Source organism: Equus przewalskii, chromosome 6, assembly GCF_037783145.1.
Source record: "Equus przewalskii isolate Varuska chromosome 6, EquPr2, whole genome shotgun sequence".
Lineage (NCBI taxonomy): Eukaryota > Metazoa > Chordata > Mammalia > Perissodactyla > Equidae > Equus > Equus przewalskii.
The window spans coordinates 1,753,086-1,773,732 of record NC_091836.1 but is presented as its reverse complement, the minus strand read 5'-3'; the positions used below and the strand labels follow the sequence as shown (position 1 = coordinate 1,773,732).

At 55.1% G+C, this 20,647-nt stretch overlaps 1 protein-coding gene across 4 annotated transcripts in view; it reads left to right on the top strand.

Moving 5' to 3' along the window:
• GNG7 (G protein subunit gamma 7) overlaps positions 1 to 20,647 on the top strand; it is a 126,074-nt gene that overhangs the window by 12,150 nt on the left and 93,277 nt on the right. For all 4 annotated transcript variants that reach the window (XM_070622456.1, XM_070622453.1, XM_070622454.1 and 1 more), the window contains exon 2: positions 20,294 to 20,351. The gene's annotated coding sequence lies outside the window, so the exon portion shown is untranslated. The remainder of the gene's footprint in view (positions 1 to 20,293; positions 20,352 to 20,647) is intronic.

Below are 20,647 nucleotides of genomic sequence, written 5' to 3'. Positions count from 1 at the left end.
CCCACCATCCATCTCCAGAACTTTCCATCTTCCCGAACTGAAGCTCTGTCCCCATGAAACACTGACTCCCACCCCTCCCCCAGCCCCTGGCCCCCCCTCCACTTTCTGTCTCTGTGAATGTGGCTCCTCCGGGGACCTCCTGTGAGTGGACCACACAGTGTGTATCCTTCTGTGTCTGACTCATGTCCCTGAGCATCACGTCCTCAGGTCCCTCCACGTTGAAGCAGGCATCAGGATCTCCTTCCTTTTCATGGCTGCGTAATATTCCAGTGTCCAGATGGACCACACTGTGTGTATCTGTCATCCATCCATGGACACTTGGGTCTCTTCCACCTTTAGTCTTCTGTGAATCACGCTGCTGTGGACATTCATGTGTAAATCTTTGTGTAGATAACACGTATGTTTTCATTTCACGTGGGGGGAGTCCTAGGAGTGGAATTGCTGGGTCATTTAATCAACTTAGTAACAGTAAGAAACCCCCGGACCGTCTTCCCTCCCACTGGCAGCGCCCAAGGGCTCCGGTTTCTCCACACCCCCGTCAGTCCTTCTGATGGTCCATCTCCGAGTGTAGCGGCCCTGGTGGGGTGAGGCGGGGTCTCACGTGGCTTTGATTTGCGTGTCCCGTGGGTACTTTTTCAGCTGGGTCAGCTGGTCGGAGGACGGGAACGTCACAGGACAGCCTGTCAGGAGGGAGATGATGAGGCGCGATTTGGGGAGACCCACGCAAGGGGTGGTTTGCAAAGTGTTTCCATCGCTTGCTGCTTGGTTGAATGAAGGAGGGGGGTAGGTGAAAGAGGGGCGCCAGGGAGCGAGGAGTGGGTTGCTTCTATGCCTGGTAGAATTTGTGTCTTTTAGCAGCTTTCTGGAGCCATCATTCACGTACCGTACAATTCACCCACTGAGAGGGTACCATTCGTGGGTTCTTAGAATATTCACGGATGTGGGCAACCATCGCCACAGGCAATTTTGGAACATTCTCATTGCCCCGAAAAGAAGCCCCGTCCCCATCAGCATCACCTCCACCCCCTGGCCCCCACGAGCCCACTCTCTGTCTGTGGATCTGCCTGTTCTGGACGTTTCACGTCAATGGGGTCACACGCCGTGTGTCCTTCTGTGTCTGCTTCTCTCCCTGAGTGTCGTGTGTGCAGGTCTGTCCACGTTCCTATTTTATGGCTGAATAAGATTCCACTGTGTGAACATATCGCATTGTGTTGATCTGTCCACCCTCTGGCCATCGTGCATCGTGCTGCTGTGAACATGCGTGTGCAGGTTTTGTGTGGACGGACGCTTTCCGTTCTGGGCGGACACCAGGAGTGGCGTCGGGCGCCCATCGTCTATTTTTAGACCCATAGATGGCTTGTGCCTCTGTGCCCGGTGGGATTTCAGTCCATTTGCAGCTTTTCTCCCAGCTCAGCCCTCAGGGGCCTTGGAAGAATCTGTGTTCCTCTGGCCGATTCCGTTGGTCGGCTCCCCGCCCCCACCCTCGGCTCTGCTCGGCGTCCCTGCGCCTTTCCGCCCACCCGCCTGCCCCGGGCAGCTTCTGTCGCACGTTCGGCACAGTCCATCTTTCTCCCTCGCGCCCCTGGGGTCTCACGCCTGTGTGCCCTGGCCTCGAATGCCCTCCGCTCGCTCCCTGACAAACTCTCCTTGCTAGCTCTGTGCCCGCCCCTCCGACGGCCACCTCTTCATCTCCCCTGCCCTCCACCTGCCCTCGTGTCCAGCATTTTCTGGACGTCTCTCACCTCCCTACTCCTGGCCACCTCTGCTCTGCCGTCGCTGGGGGACCTGCCCGGTTTTCTTTAGCCTGAGTTTCAGTTTCTGTTGGTTTGTTTGCTTTATCTTTAGAAGAAGCTCCTGCGTCAAGGGCAGTTGGGAAGACCACATAGAATGTAGGAACAGTAGTTGGCAGGGGTTAATGTGCCGAAAAAATGGCTTTCTTCAGATAAAAGCATGACGGGGGGTGAAAGAAACAGAAGCAAGCTGTGGTAGACAGAGTGATGGACCCCAAAGACGTCCCAGTCCTGGTCCCAGGGCCCTGTGGATGTGTCACCTCACGAGGCAGAGGGAACTCTGCAGATGGGTTAAGTTGAGGCCCCTGGGATGGGGGTGACCCTGGATTCCCGGGGCCCAGGGTCAGCCCAGGGTCCTGAGCAGAGGGAGGCGGGAGGGTCAGAGGCCGAGATGGAGACGCTGTGCTGCTGGCCGTGCGGACGGAGGAAGGGGCCCCGAGCCCAGGACGCAGCACCTCTGGAAGCTGGAGGAGGCGGGACACGCTCCTCCCCTGGGGCCTCGGGAGGACCCGCCCTGGGTTTAGGACTCCTGACCCCAGAGCCTGAGATGATCAATGTGTGTGGTTTGAAGCCACTATGTTTGTGTAATTTGTTACAGCCGCTGCAGGAAACTTATACAGTTTAGGAAACAGCATCACAGATAAAATTTGCGTCCTCCCAGCTTCTTTTTCTCGTTGTAACACGGCATCACAGTGCCCCCTGCTCGCGGGCTGCACTGGACCATTAGTGCCGATGGAGTTTCCAGCGGCACAATGCACGGCGGCCCACGGCCGAGCCCACCACGCAGGGTTCTCACCCCATGCCTCTTGGACGAGCTTCCCGTTATCGTTGCGTCAGCTCCATTTCTTTAGTGGGGTCTTATTCCGTCCGCCCAGGGTGGAATCTCCCAGAATGTGCTAGAACGTTCTGAGGCTGTGATGACGCCTTCCCTCCCCCGTGGCCGCAGCTCCATCTTTCTCCCCCTCCCCCTCCCGACCCAGGTCAAGGTTCCCGTGACGTGCTGCTCGCTCCTGTCTTGCATTTTCACATTGTTTGTGATGATTCCCACCCAGGGCGGCAGTGGCCCCAAGAGCAGTGCCCCCAGGTGCCCCGCTGAGTGTCTGTCTTCGGCTAAGGAAACTGAGGCTCCAAACAGGGGAGCTGAGCTGGGAGGGTCCCCAGCCCCAGGCTCCTCCACTTTGTGGCTCTTGCAGGAGACAAAGCTGCTGATCAGGCTGCCTGGTTTTTTGTGTTGGTGACGGAACCAGCCATCCTCCCTTCTGGTCGTTTAATTGCGTGTGCCAGGCTGGCTCTGGGGCACCCGCCTCCTAGTATTACAGACCGGTGGTCTCACGTGAAAAGATGCTCAGCGTCGTTAGTCCTCAGAGAAACGCAGATCAAAGCCACGGTGAGACACCACTTGACATCCGCCAGGACGGCAAGGATCGGAACGACACTGTTACAAGTGTCGGTGAGAATGGGGAGAGACCAGCGCCTCGTGCCCAGCCGGTGGGGATGGTGACGGTGCAGCCTCTGTGGAGAATAGTCTGGTGGGTCCTCGAAAGGTTAAACATGGAGTTGCCGTCTGACCCAGCATTTCCGCTCCTAGGTGTCCACCCAGAAAAATTGAGACTATACATCCACACAAAAACCTGTATGTGCACATTCATAGCAGCCTGATTCACAGCCGCCAAAAGGTGGAAACGCCCCAAATGTTCATCCACAAACAAGTGGATAAGCACAACGTGTCCATCCACACACTGGAATATGACGCAGCCATGAAAAGGAGCGAAGCCCCGACACAGCCGCACGTGGACGGACCTGAACACACGACGCTCAGGGAGAGAAGCAGACACAGAAGGACACGGTGTGTGACCCCATTGACGTGAAACGTCCAGGACAGACTGATCCACAGACAGAGAGCGGGCTTGTGGGTGCCAGGGGCTGGGGAGGGCATGGGGGTCACTGCTGATGGGGACGGGGCTTCTTTTGGGGTGATGGAATGTTCTGGAACTAGAGAGAGGTGATGGTTGCACAATATAGTGAGTACATGAAATGCCATTGAATTGTACACTTTAAAACGGCTAAAGTCATAAATTTTGTATTTTGTGTGTTTTACCAGAAAAAGCATCTGTTAGTCTAAGCGGTGACAGTTCAGGGCATGAGACCGTTGACAGTCCTAAGTGGGGGCGCGGCCCTGTTTTTCTCCCTGCGAGGGCCCCTCCCTCCTGAGATCAACCCCGGTGGAGCGGTGACCTCTGTCATGTGCTCGTTTTAAGTCTCGTGTCCTTGTGAGTCTGGCACAAGGGCATGAATTCCTCTGTGTGTCTGGGGCTGCTGAGCAGTCACACCTTTGATTTAGGTCTTGCCAGCCCCCGGCCTTAACTGGCCACGCGTGTGACTTAGGTTTGGAAGGAAGGAAGGTGCTCCCGGGTCCCCGGGAGAAAGCAGTAAGGGGAAGATGTAGGATAAACATCTATCCTCCTTTGAGGAAGAGGGATCCAGGGAGTAAGATAGGTAAGAGGTAAAAGGTCGAGAATTATGGAACTTTCCAGAACCTTCCAGAACATTCCGGAACATTCTGGAATGTAGAGAGCCTTACGTGGAATAGTGAGGCTTTGGGGCTGGAATTCCTTTCTTAGCCATTGGATGACTTCCTCTCTGTGTGATTTTGGGCAGAACATTGAACCTCTCTGCTTCTGTGTCTGTGTGGGCAAAATGGAATAGGACTCACCGCCCGGGATCATCCTTAGGGTTGAGATGGTGTGTGAGGCAGTGAGCTGGGTGGGGGCGGGCAGGTGATCACTGCGGTTGCTGTAATCACTGTTAATATGATTATTGATCTTTTATTATAGCTAAAATTAGGATATGTTAACCCCTCATTGGACCCCTGATCTGTGTTGCAGGTGGGGAAACTGATGCATGTGCCTCTCATCCCCCTGTCCCAGGTCGGGCCCCTGGTGGGAGCAGAGTAAGGACTCGGTCTGGTCAGTTGGCTGCTCTGCCCCCACAACAGGTGACTGTCCAGGGAGCTGAGCCAGACGTGGTGGAGGAGGACCCGGGGAGACGACCCGCCAGGTGGCAGCCGCGTCATCCCCGGGGAGGGGGTCGCACCCTGTGGCGTCTCCTTTATCAGTGTTTCCACTCCATGCCCCAGTCCGGCAGCGGACGGTGTGTGCCCGAGACGCTAGTGCCAAAAGTCCGCAGCTCCCACGGGGAGAGACCCCACCTTAAGCATTTGAGGGTGGGTGTCGCTGGCCCCATTTTAAAGCAGCTGGAAAGCTGAGCAGTTGTGAAACGTGTGCCAGGTCATAGAGTGAGCGGGTGGGGACCCCAGGTGTCAGTCAGGGGCCAGCCCACGGCAAAGCCCTTCCCAGCTTCCCTGGGGCCCCGCTCCGTCCTTTCCTCTCCTGTGAAACGGGGCCGTAATGAAACTCAGCTCCAAGTTACGGGGGTGACGAGGTGAGACGGTTGCCAGTGCTGTGCGTGCTGTCACCTGCCCCACGGGGTTGTCATCGGCGAGGTCATCTTGGAGGTGTGGTCCCGGCGCTCCACATCTCTGACCCTCCACACCGTGCCTTCTCCTCCAGACTCGTTTCCTATAAGGCAGGGTCCCCCCTCGGCACTGTGACATCGGGCCGGTCACTCCCTGTGGGGGTCTGTCCTGGGATGTTTTATCTCCACATGATGTTCCCAAGATCGTCTTCTCTGGAAAAATTCTTGGTGGCACCTATGGAAATGTAATTAAGCAGCCGCTTTTCCTCTGCGGTGATGACATGGATTTGAGTCTGTAATAAAGACGAATGAGTCCCTTTAGACCTGACGGCCAGACGGGGGCAGGGTCCCCCCCGGCACAGCCGACATGGGGCCGGTCACTCTCTGTGGGGCCGTCCTGGGCGCCGTGGGGGGCTGAGCAGCATCCCTGGCCCCCACCCACTCGATGCCAGGAGCACCCCCAGTGTGACAGTCACAGATGTCACCAGCGTCCCCCCCCCAGGGGGAAAATTGTCTGTCTTCCCCCGTTGAGAACTCCCATGCAAGGAATATATGTTTTCATGTGTTTTTCTTCCTACCCTATAGGACCCTGGATAAGTGTTTCCCCATAGTTCTACATCGAGGCCCCACACAGGAAAAAATTTAGGTTGTGGCTGTCCTCGGAGAGGGGCCACGCCGTCTGATAGCTCTAGTCTCTCACCAGCCCGCTTTGCTAAATAATGTCGCCTGCGTCTTGACCTCTGAGCGACCTCTCTTTCTCCTCGATGGCCAGCATTTCCTCATCTTCGGGGCTGCGAGCTTTTAGCAGATAACGCTGAACTTGGCCGTGGCATTCCCCCCCCCCCCCGACGTGTTCCTCGAGCCTCGATTTTCATAGAAGCCGGACTCCCGTTTCCCGTGATGGTTCGGGGGTCTAATTCTCCCTCCGCGGCCCAGACGCCCTTTAGTTTCCACCGTGCGTCTGTCTCCAGGGACTGTGCTCTGTTTTGGTTCATTGACGAAAGTGTCCCCCCGTGGGGCGGTTGGCACGGTTGGAGATGATGCGTTTGAAGAATAGAAAGCAGTTTGCAAGCCGTGTAGCATTTTCCGTGTGTTAAAACATTGCCAGTCCCAAACGTCTGAAAATCTGGTTTTTTATCCATTTTCGTCTCAGCCAGAGGGGGAGGCGTGATAACAGTTCTGTTTTAGGGAAAGGAGTGTGATATATATAATGCACAGCATTGTTTTCTGAATCCGTTTTTCTGTTTGGTGATATGCACCAGCACTGCTTTCAAACCCGGTAACGTAGAAAAACCCCCGATGTCGTGCATGCTGTAGACTGCGAAAATCCGAGTTAGGAGTGTCGACTAAGGATATCTCTATTTTCTGCAACACCCCCAGGTTTCCCCTCGGAGCTGGTGTCCTCTCCGTTTTCAGTCACCTCATGAGACTGTCTGTCTGACGGTGCTGCCATCGAGATTGCCTTTACGCGTGGCCGCACCGCTCTTGTCCGTTTCACAGACACAGATTTGTATGTTTGAAACGCATTTCAGATTTTTATCTTTCGAGGGTAGATTGCAATTTGGGGAACAGCCTGTATGAATCCGTAAAGGCCACGTAGCAAGTCACCACACTTAGTGGCTCGAAACAGCTCTCATTTATCGTCTCCCAGTTTCCGGGGTCGGGGATCAGGGTCTTTTGCTCGGGGTCTCCTGGGCTGCAGCTGAGCTGTCTGTCTGGGCTGTAGTCTTGTCTCTGCTGGGGCAGGATCCGCTCCCAAGCTCACTCGCTCGTGTGGCCGTTGGCATGGTTTCCTTTCTCCTTGGCTGTTGGCTGGAGGCCGCTCTCCGTGTTTTGGCTGCTGGCCGGTGGGCCTCCCCAGCGTGGAAGCCCGCTTCCCACAGCAGCAAAGGGGAGAGGCTGCTAGCAAGACGGCAGTTATGTTCTTACATAAGATAATCTTGGAAGTGACGTCCCGTCGCCTTGGCCGTACTCTGGCGGCTAGAAGCAAGTCCCAGGTCGTGTCCACACTCAGGGGGAGGCGATGGCACGTGGAGTGAGTACCAGGAGTTGACGATGCTGGGGGACCGCCTTAGAGTGCCTTCCACCCGGCCAAAGGTCGTTCACCGGTGAATAACGTAGATGGCCCAGCGGGTACCGGGTCCATTTTGGTTGAACGGGAGACGTTATCATTGCTAAGTCACGGGACTGTATTTCTTAGGTGTCAGATTTTTACTCTGTCTCTGAAGGTGATTTCTGAGGATGCCTCTGGAAACGTCCCGAGGTGCCACACTGCTTTGAAATAGTCTCTCAAGGTGGCTCTTTAAAGGGAAGGATGTCTACTTAATTCTGTTCTGTTGGTTAATCACCCAACTTGGATCCCCGCGTGTGTTCATGGAGGATTAGAGACCAGCCTTTGCGCGTTTGGAGGGGGTACGTCGGATGGGGCGAGAGGGGAGGAGCAGTCCTGGGCTTGGGGTCTCTCAGGCTTGGGTGGCATCCGGGCTGTGCCACTCGCCAGCTGTGTGACTTTGGCAAGTCGCTTAACCTCTCTGAACCTCCATCTTCACATCAGCAAAATGGAAATGTTAAACCTTAGCTTGCAAGGTTGTTTTAAGGATCAAGGATAACGTATAGAAAGTGTAATAAATGCAATATGGTATTCTGGGACGGGATCCAGGAACAGAAAAGGGCCATCAGCGGACAACCAGGGAAATCTGAATAAACTGTGCTGTTTGGTTAATAGCAACATAGTGACGTTGGTGGCTTAGTTGTGACCAATGCACCCTGGTTATGTGAGTCGTCAGCCTTAGAGGAAGCCGGGTGACGGGTGTACAGGAGCTGTCTACCATTTTTGGAACTTTCCTGCAAATCTAAAACTATTCCAAAATAAGCTTATTAAAAAAAAAAAGCAGATTCTATTTTTCACCTTTATAATAGGTGACGATTAATAAAAGATAATACCAGTGTTGACAAGGGTGTGGACAGAAGGATGAAAGAAAATGGCATAATCTTTCTCAACGGTAATTTAGTATGTTTTCAAGAACCTTAAAAATATTTAATGCTCTCGGATCCCGTAACGCCATCTCTGAAAATGTATACTAGAGAAGGAATTGGAGGTGGGCGTGAAGATGTTCGCTACGGCGTTACTTATAAAGCAAAAATTGGCAACGGTCTAAATAGTAAGGAAATTGGTTCATCAATTGGTATATCGATTCCATGTAAATATATGAGCAGCCATAAAAAACTGCTCTCAAAGAATTAAAGTCTGTCCTCGTGTTTCCCATGGGAGTGTCCACAGCGGCCACCTTGTGTGGTTTCATAACTTGAGTGCCACCCTCTGTCCCCAGCCGTGGCTGGCTTTCCGTTTTTCATATTGGTCTACGTTAGTGATTGCCTTCGTTTTTCCATCCTCGTCGTGAAGCTTCCTCCTGTCCCCCCTTTCTCTGCCCGCCTTCTCTGCGGAAGTCATCTTTAGCACATCACTTCTTCAGCGGTCATTTCTTTAAAGTGTATTTTCTTTTCTTTCTTTTCTTTTTTTTTTTTTTTGAGGAAGATTAGCCCTGAGCTAACTACTGCCAATCCTCCTCTTTTTTTTTTTTTTTTTTTTTCGCTGAGGAAGACTGGCCCTGAGCTCACATCCGTGCCCATCTTCCTCTACTTTATATGTGGGATGCCCACCACAGCATGGCTTGCCAAGCGGTGCCATGTCTGCACCCGGGATCCGAACCGGCGAACCCCGGGCCACCGAAGCGGAACGTGCGCACTTAACCACTGCGCCACTGGGCCGGCCCTAGCTTTTTATTTTTAAACAGCTTTTTCCTCCCCTGAAACACAAAAGGGTGTGGTTCCTGACCTTCCAGCCATATTGACATGAGGTGAAATGACATCGAGATGCCCCAGGGCCCCAGCTCAGAGCCGGGCACGCAGTGGTCACTGTCTCCGCTCAGGAGTGGTGGCCGCAGACGTGGCTCTGTGGTCCTCCTGGGCTTGGAGGCTGGTGCGGGCTGGGGGTCCCCGTGCCCCTCTGTGCCATGGCGGGCTGCTTGAAGGGGCTCCCACCTTCTCCCCGACGTGGGTCTGGTGGGTCATAGACTAAATCCTGGCCACACGCACAGGAGCTTGACCCACCCGGTGGTTTTTTAATTTCTAAAAATCTATCATGGCTCTGTGTTTATATTTATTTGGCGTCTCTTTTGAGAACAAGCCCATGTTTGGAAGACTAATTGAGACCTTCTAACAGCAAATTATAAGGAAATTGTGAACACCCTGCTGTTTGTTACAGTACAATACCTAATTTATAGTTTGCGAGCTTTTCTTTAAAATGAGCTTTTTATCTTGGGGTAGTTTTGGATTTACAGAAAAGCTGCGAAGACAGTACAGAGAGTTCCCATATACCCCACACCCACTTTCTCCTGTTGTTAAGGTCATACGTTAGTGTGGGACATTTGTCACAATTACTGACCCCGTAGCGATACGTTATGATTAACTAAAGTCCACGCTCTATTTAGATTTTCTTAGTTTCCCCGTAATGTCCCCTTTCTGTCCCAGGACCCCACATGACAGTGAGTTGTCACGTCTGCCTAGGCTCCTCGGGGCTGGGGCGGTTTCTCACGCTTTCCTTGTTTTTGATGACCTTGACGGTCCTGAGGACAACTGGGCTGGTGTCCTGCAGGACGTCCCCCAGTCTGGGTTTGTCGAGTGCTTTCTCGTGATCAGACCAGGGTTATGGGTTTGGGGAGGAAGACACCGAGGTGAGGTGCCCTTCTCGTCACATTGCCCCCGGGGCACGTGCTTGTCCGCGTGACTTACCGCTCTCCGTGTTGACCTTGATCCCCCAGCTGAGCCAGAACCCCGTGCTTTTAACTTTGAATTATTGCCAGTATGTAAACATCAGGAGATTATACAATCAAAACCCTCCAGTTTCTCGGGATAATTGGAAGAGCTGATGACATCTTCCCGTGTGGTGACAGAGCTGGGGCCGGGAGCTGCGTCCCCTTCCAGCGAGCCAGGTGTTGTCTCTCCAGGGCCCCAGATTGCTGTCCCCTGCCCACCCTGGGGGCCATCTCAAACTCGTGACCCCGGGACGGGCACCGGAGCTCAGCGGGGCCCCCTCCTCGGCCCTCGAGGGAGAATGTCCCCATGCAGAGCTCGCTCGCAGCACCGAGTCCGCGGGGGGGCGGCTGTAAATCAGAAAAGCATGTTGGAATGCAGGCAGGCGAAGGTTACGGAGCCCTTTGTGATTAGTGTGAAGGACACGCTGCCCACTGCGAGCCACGTGAGGCTCAGAGCCACCGGCGTCCACAGATAATGGGGAGTGGCCCTCGGGCCTTCTTCCATCCAGACGGCCATCATTCCCCTGGGCCGGCCAGAAAAGGCCCCACAAAGCAGGTGACCCTAGGGCCGGGGTCAGGTGGACAAGGAGGGAGGGCAGGGATCCCAGGCTCAGGGTCGAGCGCATGTCGGGGTCAGGAGAGGGGGGGGGATAAGGTGAAGCTGGGAGATGCTGAAGAGGCTGAAGAGGGGGTGCTGTGGGTTGAGTTGTGGTCTCCCAAGGGGGACAGTCAAGTCTTGACCCCCCCCCCAGTACCCGGGCCTGGGGTCTTTGCAATGAGGGTCTTTGCAGATGCAGTTCGCTAAAATGACTCCCACCGGATTAGGGTGGGCCCTCAATCCAGTGACTGGTGTCTTTATAAGAGAGCCACGTGAAGACACAGACACACAGGGAGACGGTCATGTGAAGACAGACACAAGATTAGGGTGATGCTTCTATAAGCCGAGGATTTCCGAAGACCCCCCACGCTGGGCGAGGCGTGGGACGGATTCGCCCTCCCGGCCGCAGAAGGAGCCAGCCCTGCAACCTCTTGATCTTGCACTTCCGGCCTCCAGAACTGGGAGAGGATCATTTCCTGGGTTCTTAAGCCACCCATCTGGGGTCCTTTGTTCCGGCCGCCCCAGGGAGTAAGTGCAGTGGGTGAGGGTCCCATAGCAAAGTGAGCAGGTTTCAGGAAAGAAAAACAGACCCCCCCCCCCCACCCCCAGCAAACCGTGCATTTCGAACACGCTTGGAGCTCATTGAAGGCGTGACACAGTGGGGTCCAGGTCGCTTGGGCCTGCGTTTTGGTCTCATTGCACCACTCAGTGTCCATGGTGTGGTCTCTGAGTGTCGGGCGCAGTCCAGTGCTGACCGCCCAGGAGTTACTTGTGCAGAGCAAATGGTTTCCATATTTGCCACTGGGCCACGTGTGGGGACATCTGTGGTTGTCACACTGGGGGAGCTCCTAGCATCGAGTGGATGGGGGTCAGGGATGCTGCTCAACCCCCCACAGCGCCCGGGAGGGCCACCAATGTCTGCAGTGCCGGAGGTGGGGGGCAGAAAGCGTGGACTAAGGTGACTTTCAAATTAGAAAACGTTCTGTAGGTCTCAGCCTGGGGACCCCAAGCTGTGCCCGGGCCGCAGGCTGACCTTGCCTGGTTGGGTGAACGTGGTTCCCAAGAGCGCCCAGCTCAGAGCAGTAGCCTCCGTTGTGTCCCATGTAGAGTGGGGTTGCAATGACAGCGCAGTCCACACACCCCGGCCTCACAGGCCGGCGGGCTGGTGTGCCGCCAGCCCCCAGCACCCCAGCAGTAGCCCACACTTACGATGGCACGCGCCCCGGGAACCAGGCGGGCCTCCTTGGCCAGACCCAGGCTGGGCTCCACGGCCTCCTGGCTGAATGCACCACGTTGCTTGCATCTTTCTGGAATGTTCCAGAGGCTTCCTCCAGCAGCAGCGCCTGTTTCGGGTCCACACGGCTCCCACAGGAACCACTCAGCCCGCCCTTGTCTTTTCTCCCCCTGCTCATTCCTTTCCTAAGAGCGAACTTCCCTGCCAATTAGCATATCCTGTTTATAGCATCTCTCTTTTGTCGGCTTTATATAATCATCTCATTATTAGATGCTGTCGTGGGAACTTAATGTTCCCTCAGTCACATTTTAAAGCATTCTCCAGCACAAGGAGCTAATTGCCTGTCATTATTCCCTTTTCTTTTTCTTTTTTCTTTTTTTTTTAATAAACTTTTATTTTAGAATAGTTTTAGATTCAGAGAAAAATTGGGAAGATGGTACAGAGAGAGTCCCCACGTACCTGACACCCAGTTCCCGCCATCGTGAGCACCCTACCTCGGTCTGGCACATTCGACACCATGAAGAAACCCACATGCATCTGTTCTTACTAACCAAAGTCCACACTTTATTCAGATTTCCTTAGCTTTGCCCTGTCGCCCTTTTTCTCCCCTGTGACCCATCTGGGACGCCCTGTGACATTCATTTGTCACATTGCCCCAGGCCCCTCTGGGCTGTGATGGTTTCTCAGACTTTCCATACACAGGAAACTATCTCCCACTCTCCGGATGGATTATTAGGGGACGTTCCCCACGACGATTTTGCAGGTGATAACATGCCCGGTCCAGAACAATGGGAAAATTTTGCTGGCCAAATCTAGATATTTTGGGTACCCTTTGCAGCCAGGGTTTCCTGGCCAGTTAATAAAGATGAGGTATTTATGAACACAAGTTGGGCGATGGATATTTCGAGGTGATGGGAAGGCACCGGCTATCTTCTGCCTATAGAATAAGTGAGGCCTCTGGGGTTGCGTTTGGGGTGGCTGGATGGTCTGTGAGCATTTTGGCCGGGTGACGGTGAGGGCAGCTTGGAGCTCCTCCGTCTGACCTGGGACCTGATTTCAGGATGGAAGATTGGGAGGCTGGCTCTGCCCTGGTGCCTGGATATGAGCATTCATGGTAAAATAGTGCCATTTTCCCATTGACGGTCTTCTGGTCCGGAGGTCGCAAACTACCGCCTGGGGGCTGAATACCAGCCACCTGCTTTTGTAAATAAAGTTTTATTGGCACACGGCCACGCCCATGAGTCCATGACAGCCGAGTCGAATAGTAGCAACAGAGACCGTGTGACTCACGACGCCCGAAATGTTTACCCCCTGCCCCTTCGCAGAAGCACTTTGCTGGACCCTGATCTTGTCAACAAGACAAGAGGGAGCAGCTCTAAATAATAAAACAGTTATGTACCATTAACAATACGTCAGGCACCGATTCAAGCGTTGTATAGATATTCCTTTATTTAAGCCAAAAAACAAGCTCGGGACGTAGGTGCTGCTGTCCCCTCCGTGTTACAGATTTGGAAACTGAGGCACGGAGGACTCGAGAGGTGGGGACAGCCAGCACGCCGCCGTGCAGCCTCCCTGATGTGCGAATCTGTGTCCCCACCCACCCCCGTTCCGTGGGACTCAGTGTAGCTATTTTCATTTTGAGTGGAAAAAGAAATCCGTTTGTACACATTTTTTCTTTCTTTTTTTTTTTTTTTTGGTCGGAAATTGGTCGTCTTCCCAAATCAGTTGCTCGTCCCTCCATATATTACAGTTCCAAGTGGCGGGGGTGCGATGCTCGCTGCCTAGCCCAGTGGGGCAATTCTGTCCCCCAGGGGACACTGGGCCATGTCTGGGGACATCTGTGGGTGTCACGACTGAGGGAGCTCCTGGCATCGAGGGGGTGGGGGCCAAGGATGCTGCTCGACCCCCCACAGCGCCCAGGATGGCTCCCCACAGAGAATGACTCAGCCCCGATGTCCGCAGTGCCGAACGGTGGGACCCTCCATTAAGTGTGTAGGAAAAAGTTGATTCGATCCCTGCTTCCATAGACACCAGAATAAATTCCTGATGGTCAGACGGTGTAGACCGGGGTGACCCCCACGTTACACAGAGGTGGGCGGCCTCTGAGCACCAAGATCAGAGATGTGAGGGCAGCATTCTTTGCCCTCGTCCTCCTCGGCTCCCAGAGACCTTTAACCCCTGGGGTCAAGCACGCCGCGCCCTTTTGTTCTGTCTGCCTAGGGGTGTGATGGCTCCTGTTCTGGGTCAGTCCCTGCAGAGTGTGGCTTGGGAGCGGACTGCCCGGGGCCCTGGGCGCCTCCCCACGGGTCTCAGAGCTCGGGTGGCCGTCCCCTGTGTCCCCAGCCTTCTCCTCCCGCTTCACTTGCAGCCAGAGCTCGTCAGGGTGACAGATTTAGATGGTTGCCGTGGTGATGGGGTGATCGCCGGAGCGGGTGCATAAATGACAGCGCTGCGTTTCTATATCGAGCCGCCGTGAGGCCAGGCGCTCCTGCCACGCGCCCGGGGGGATGTGGCGTGGGAAGGGAGGGGGCTCGGGCGCCCCGGGCCCACCCACTTGGTTCCCAGAGGAGGGACCTGCAGCCGGGCCTCGGGAGATGTGCCTGTCCCCAAATGCTGGGTCCTGCAGTCCCTGCCCGTGAGGGGCATGCTGGGAACCGTGGGTCTCATCTGGGGGGTCCTGCCCCCCGGGGGACCCCAGGCCATGTCTGGGAACATCTGTGGGTGTCACACTGGGGGTGCTCCTGGCATCGAGTGGGTGGGGCCGGGGATCCTGCTCGACCCCCTACAGGGTCCAGGACGGCCCCCCAGAGAGAATGACTGGCCCCGATGTCACAGCGCCGAGGGGGCCGGGAGAGGAGGGGAGCACTACGAGCAGTGGGCTTGTTCAGATTCAGAAACCAGGCACTGGCATTCGAATCGTGGTGTTTGCAAAATCACAAAGGCTTCATTTTCTTGTCCCCGGTGTCCTCCTCTCCCCTACTGATTTGTCTGCGTCCTGTTGGGCTCTCGTGTCTCCCCCCAGTACCAGGTCGATGGATGTGGGGAAAACAGGAAAATGAAAACTCCGATGCTGTTCCGTGCTCGCCATTCCAACAACAGAGCGGTTGGCTCAGCGCCCATGTGGAGCGGTCAGGCGCATCAGCCCAGACGGCAGGTGCATCAGTATCCAGGGCCGCGTAACGAGTCACCCTCAAAACTTAAACAACCAGCATTTATCCTCTCGCCGATTCTGTGGGGCGGGAAGGGGGAGGGAACTGGGTGGGTCGGACTCGCTGTCTCTCAGGACGTCGCAGAGCCCGTCATCCGGGGCTGCATCGTTTGAAGGCTCAACTGGGGCCGGAGGGACCACTTCCGGGATGGCTGCCCTGTGTGGCTGTTGGCAGGAGGCCTCTGTTCCTCAGCACCTGAATCTTTGCAGTGGCGCTGCTCGAGCCTGCTCGCGACGTGGCGGCTGGCTGGCTCCCCGTGCCGCGAGGGGTCCCCGAGGGAGCACACGGAAGCCACGTGTCTTTTAGGACCTAGAAGGGATGCCCTGTCAATTCTGGCACATTCTCTTGATCTCACGGACCGACCCTGCTACAGAGTGGGAGAACAGAACAGGGCACAGGGGTGTGGATGTCAGGACTCGGGGTCACTGGAGACCAGCTGCCACGGTGGGAAAACTTATTTCTGAAAATCAGTCAAAATGGGGACATTAGTTTATTTGCCCGATGTCCCTAGAAAAAAAAAAAAAGGGGACCCCACCTGCCTTCACAAAGCAATGCCTATGTGAAGTGATGGGTTTAGCGATGTCCCCGAGAGTTAGCCATCTCGGAGTCCTGAGCACGGTCCATTCTCAGGACGTTTTGGGTAGAATTGTGATTTCTGGAACCCCCCCTTGGGATTGCTTTTGTCCACTTTCTTCCGTTGCTTTCATGCTTCTCCCCACAAAGCTTTGAGGACGGACGCATGGCGGGTGGATGAGAGGGGCGTGTCCGGGTCCCCCTTTCTGGGCGGTGTTGGAGCAGAAAGATGCGTGCCGGACCTCGCTGAGCGCCTCACCCCCGAGCTGGGGGGCGGATCGAGTCTCCGGGATGGACGGCTGGGCGTGGCGGTGGGAGCGGGTCGAGGGCCAGGCTGAACTGCAGAGGAGTCTCGTCGGTGACTGGGGAACGGAGATGAGGTTGTCTCTCGCTCAGGCTGGTTTCTCTTTGCGGAAATCAGCTCCCTCCTGGCCAGAATCTGCTTTCCATTAGCCTAATGGGATTTGCGAGTAATCTGAGGAGAGCGTGCGGGGCTGATGCTATTAGGGCATTAGGGCTCTCCGATCTCCTCGTGGGGCCGCCGAGGTCCCCGGGCCGCGCGTGGCTCCGGTGCCCGTTAATCCAGGCCCGAGTGGTCCAGAGATTCTGATCCTCGCCCTGTGTTAGGATGCGCGGGGGCCCTGGGGAAGCGTCAGAAACCCCTTTGGCCAGGACTGACCGGCTTCTCCTGAGTCCCGTTCACAACAGCTTGTCAGCGGAATCAGCTCGGAAAATGTGAGTCCGCAATGGGCTCTCTCCTCCCTCTTTCTTTCTTTCTAAAATCAGAATTCTTGGTTCTTGACATAACTCCTAATTTATGTGTGCAAGACCCTCCTTTCAGAGAGGACTTTTTAGAGTAATTTTCGGGTTACAGAAAAAGTGAGCAGAAAGTAGAGAGAGTTCCCATGCACCCCCGTCCCCCTGCACGCGCACAGACACGTGCAGACACACGCGCACAGACACGTGCAGACACACTTTCCCCTGTGTTACCATCTTGCGTTCCTGTGGGACCTTTGTTACAACTGAGGAGCCAGGGCCCGGCCTGGTGGTGCAGCAGTTAAGTGCACGCATTCTGCCTTGGTGGCCTGGGGTTCGCCGGTTCGGATCCCGGGTGCAGACATGGCACCGCTTGGCAAGCCATGCTGTGGTGGGCGTCCCACATATAAAGTAGAGGAAGATGGGCACGGATGTTAGCTCAGGGCCAGTCTTCCTCAGCAAAAAGTGGAGGATTGGTGGCAGATGTTACCTCAGGGCTGATCTTCCTCAAGAAAAAAAAAAAAACGAACAATCGAGGAGCATTGATGCATCCTCATGAACTAAAGTCCACAGTTGACATTCAGGTTATCTCTCCGCCCCACCCCTCTCCCGGCCCACGGGGTCCTGCCCCAAAAGGGATTTACCCCTCACAAGGGAACAGGGCTCTCAGATGTGGCAGCCGCTCATGAGCTCTTGTGTGGAGATGGGCACAGAATCTCAAATAGAAGCTTCCGGAAGCTGTAGTGCAGTTCCACCCTCCTCCCCACAGGGGACACTGGGTGACGTCTGGGGATGTTTGTGGTTGTCACAACTGGAGGTGGTCCTGGCATTGAGTGGGTGGGGGCCAGGGATGCTGCTCGACCCCCCACAGCGCCCAGGACGGCCCCCCAGAGAGTGACCCGGCCCCAATGTCCACAGTGCCGAGGGGGGACAGACCTCGAACTTTGGAGGGACAGTGGGGTTCGCACACCCCAGGCCTCTGCAGATATGTGTCGGCTGTGCAGACCCTTTGAAAACTTCGGGCAGCTCTGATCTAGCGAAGTGGGACCCGACTTGCCTGCTTCCTTCCCAGATGTGACATCACGTGGCAGCCAGGGCTGGTTCCTGCGTTTCACTGGCCATGGGTTCTGAAGGGTCCGGAGCGGTCTGATTCCTTCCCGGCCCGTCTTGCTTTGTCAAGGATCGACCTGTCATCTCCCCAAGCATCCAGTGTCACTGCCCTGTGTTTGGCTGTTTCGAATCTCCTGTGGGTTTGGGAGCTGAGGGTCCAGCCTGCTGTGTCCCCCGCCCACCGCTTGGTGACATTAGGCTGTAAGTCCGTGGAGACCTTTCAGAATTACAAGGGACAGAGAAACCAGCAGGAAATCGACGGTGGAAGACCCTTGAGCCCTCTCGCTTTGCGATCCGTGTTTCTTGTCTTCCTTTTTCAAGGTGACAGATGACACAGCTGAGAACAGGGGCTGAGTGACAGGCCTTGCCCCAGCCCAGCCTGTGCGCCCGGCCCGCAGGAATGGACAGGGCTTCTCAGGCAGCGTTCCCACTTCACAGGCGAGGCGGGAGGGCCACGTGCCCAATGTCCCCCAGTTCTGTGGGGTCGGCCCCGTGCCCCCAAGATGCTCTCAGCTCTGCAGGCTGTTTCCTTAGCCCCGACCAGATTGTGCAAAATCCCGAGAATTATTGAGCGCCTGCTGTGGGCCAGGCTCCCCGAAAGGTAAATCTCAATGGCAAGCAAAACACACGTGATTCTTGCTATTTGGGATCTCGCCATTCCCAGAGGAGACACAACTTTGACCCGCATGATGCCGATGGGCACAGGGTCTCTGCAGGGGGCCGACGACAGTGTCCTGGAATTAGATGGTGTGGTGTTTGCACAACCTTGTGAATATCCTAAAAGCCACTGCCTTGGACACTGTCAGAGGGTGGGTTTTATGGTGTATGAATTATATCGCAATTTTAAAAAGAAGAAGAAAGCCAGTGGATGGGGTGGGGGTCGAGGCCATAAGAGGAGCTGCCTGTGACAAGAGTGAGGGTTACTCCTTCCCCCGTGGGCGGCCCTGATAGCCAGCATTGTGAGTTACGTCTGTCTCCCATGCATGTGATTTATTTCTCCCTCTCGGCACTTGTCACTTCCCACCTGGGTTTTCGTCGTTCCTGGCTGAGTTCATCCGCCCCGCCTCGTCAGTTGTTCCTGGGGCAGCGTCTGTGGGGTTGGAAGCCCTGGGCCTCTGCTGTCGCTGACTTGAAATCTGTTATAATTTTATGGCTGGAATATTATGCAGCCGTGAAGAGGAGCGAGGCCCTGACACGGCTGCACGTGGACGGACCTGCACACACGACGCTCAGGGAGAGAAGCAGACAGAAGGGCACACGGTGTGTGACCCTACGGACGTGAAACGTCCAGAACAGGCAGATCCACAGACAGAGAGTGAGCTCGTGGGTGTCAGGGGCTGGGGAGGGGGTGGAGGTGACTGCTGGGGAGAGGGGTTCATTTTGGGATGATGGAATGTTCTGGAACTAGATTATGGTGATGGTTACACAACACTTTGCATGTCCTAAAAGCCACTGAGCTGTGCCCTTTGAATAGTTGAATTGTGTGGCTTGAGAATTGCATCTCAGTAAGACTCTGAAAAGGTGATTCCTAGGTTATCAGTCACTATGTTTTCTGGTTTTGATAACATCCCCCAGTTGTGTGAGGACCCCTCTTGGTGGAGCGCGGGGGAAGGGTGCATGAGACGGCTCTGTAATAGTTTGGCAACTTTTCGGGGGTCTTTAACTGATTCAGAAATAAAAGTTGAAGGATCGAATGCGTAGACAGTCGCTGCAAGGTGGAGGCGAGTCCTGGCCTCCAGGTCCGTGGGCGTGTTGATCCGGCCCTTTCATCCCTCATCCCGGGCCCCCTGTCACCTCAGTGTCCCAGCAGCTCCTGTCCGAAGTGATGGGCCCGGTAGAGCAGACCCTGCGAGATCCTAGAAGCTGCAGGATCCCAAAGGTGGTCCAGGGCGTTCCCGAGACAATGGCGCCACCTGCAGGTGATGGTGGGGATTTCCGTTCTCCATCCTGGCATCCTGACAAACCCGCCTGAACTCGGAGACAAGGAACCAGCGTTTCCATTTCTTTTTATGGAGTTATTTTTAAATAAACTTTTTTATTTTAGAACAATTTCAGATTTTCAGAAGAGTTTCAAAGATAGGGCAGAGAGTTCTGTCTGTTCGTCCCCCAGTTTCCCCTAATAGTCATATTTTGTATGACCTAGAGCATTTGTGATGACCGAGAGATGGACACGGGCACGTTTCCGTGAACCCAGCTCCGTTCTGTATTCGAATTTCACTCGTTTTCCCCGAATGTCCCTTTTTCTGCCTCAGGACCTGGTCCAGGACCCCACAGCACGCTTAGCCCTCACGTCTCCCTAGGCAAAGCTCGGTGGGTTGGTCCCCCCGGGGGCAGAGGGTTCACGCGGTCTCCTCCTCGTCCTCCCAGGGGACCTTGAGGGTCAAACAATGAAGGCAAACATCTTTTATAAACTAAAAAACGTCATATAGACACCCGATCTTCCCTTCAACTTAGTTTTGGAAGATGTGGAAAATTTAAAGGGATAATGTCATAAATCTCTAGTCTTTCTTTCTTTAAGAAGGAGAGAGAACTCTTTCTTTGAGGAGGCAAACCGCCTTCTTAAATCTAACGTCTCTGCCTTGCGAGGCTCCCCACCTGTGCTGTCCACGGAGTCTGGCAGAGGAAGCAAGAGGCAGGACTCCGGAAACGATCATCGGGGTTGTCTGACGCCCGCCAGAACGCCCACGTCTCTGGCCACGTGATGCTTGACTAACGTGTTACATTTTTCTTCCCAGGGGACAGACGTCTGGTTCCTGAACCGCGGCGCTGGAGACGGCCAGGCCTCGCACACAGGTCGGTGTCACGATGTCTGTCTTTTCTCCACGTTCCCAGTTCCCGCGGGCGTGAGGTTGGCCGTTCTGAGCCAGGAGGAGAGTTAAGAGGGCGGTTTGTGTGCTCGCCGTGCACGCCTGAATCTTCCCAGCTCTGCTCGTGTCTGAGGGTTTGTCTTGTCCACCAGGGGTGCACGGAACAGGAGCGACAGGGAATGGCTCTGTTCTTGGGCTCCGGTGGCTCGTGAAGCTGGGGACAGTGGGGGGGGGCTGGCGGGCCAGTGCTAATGTGCCCCGGGACGGGGTTGGGGCCGAGAG